The sequence below is a fragment of the Bombina bombina genome, chromosome 4, assembly GCF_027579735.1.
Source record: "Bombina bombina isolate aBomBom1 chromosome 4, aBomBom1.pri, whole genome shotgun sequence".
Lineage (NCBI taxonomy): Eukaryota > Metazoa > Chordata > Amphibia > Anura > Bombinatoridae > Bombina > Bombina bombina.
In genome coordinates this window covers 820,150,267-820,151,800 of record NC_069502.1, presented here as the reverse complement: position 1 = coordinate 820,151,800, position 1,534 = coordinate 820,150,267, and positions in this window count along the sequence as shown.

Below are 1,534 nucleotides of genomic sequence, written 5' to 3'. Positions count from 1 at the left end.
AGACTTCCTTTTGGATACATAAATTCTGGACATGAATTTGCTGTATTCATGCATAAGGCTATGCCTGATGCACTGGAAAGGGGGACCTTATCTTATGTTGATGATGTTTTAATCAAAAGCACAGACTTTGAAAAACACATCGCAGAGCTTAAACACGTCCTCAGCCAACTTAAAAGGGCAGGTGTCAAATTATCCATACAAAAAGCTCAATGGTGCCGCACTCGTGTAAACTTCTTGGGACATGAAGTTACCTCTGACGGATTAAATCCCCAGAAGAAAAAGGTGGAAGCTATAGTGAATTCTAAAAACCCAACTAACTTAAAGGAATTGAGATCATTCCTGGGTATGACGAATTATTCTCGCAAATTCATTGATAATTATGCGGAATTAGCTAAACCACTACTATTTCTTCTAAAGAAAGATGTGAAATGGCACTGGAGTGAGTCTCAAGAGACAGCCATCAGAGAGCTGAAGAGGAAACTCACTCAAGCACCTTGCTTAGCGTATCCTGAAGGTGGTAAACCTTTCTTCTTAGAAACCGGTTACACAGATGTAAGCATGAGTGCTGTTTTATACCAAAAGCATGATAATTTGAACAAAGCCATTGCTTATGCGAGCAAAAATCTATCCCCAGTAGAAATAAAATTTAGCGATTGCGAAAAAGCCCTCTTATCTACTGTATGGGCTCTACAAAATTTCCGCAGCTATATACAGGGCGAGAAAATTATTGTAGAAACGGCCCACCAGCCTTTGCTATATTTGCAAAGTGAGAGAATAAGAGATGGGAATTTGTCAAATAGCCGCATAACAGCGTGGACTCTTTCCTTGCAAGGCTGGCCATTAGAAATTCGCTACAAGCAGAATAAAAAGAACCCAGTCGCACAAGGGCTTGCTGAGCTCCACGACTGTACTGCTAGAGATCCTGGGGAAGAATTATCAGAAGATGATTTTCTGGAAGAACAATTGCTTTCCCCATATAAAATGTACAATGAGGAAAATTGCCAAACATTACCTTGGGTGTATGTTGATGGTTGTTCTTACCAGGCCACTATTGATAATGAGCGCAGATTAGTCGCTGGCATTGGTATAACTGGGGCAAATGGATTCCCAAATATATCTATAGGTTTCAACATTGGACCAAGATCTAGTCAAGTTGCAGAACTAACTGCCGTTTTCAAAACCATTGAAATGGCTATTGAACATGATATTCATGAATTTGTGATCATAACTGACTCAAATTATGTACGTGACAGTTTTGTTGAATACCTGCCAACTTGGAAAAGAAATGGCATGCAGAAGAGCAATAACAAACCAGTCAAGCATGGCAAGTTGTTCTGCGAGATTGATAATCTGGTGGTATCCAATGATTTAACCATACACTGGAAAAAGACCAAGGTTCATTCCAGAGTTCTAGGTCCTGATAAGCAAGGCAATGACCTTGCGGACTCATTAGCCAAACAAGGAGCCATAACTGGAGAACTCCTAAATATTGACCACTTAATGGGTGCACTTCAGGTAGAAGCCATTACCAGAA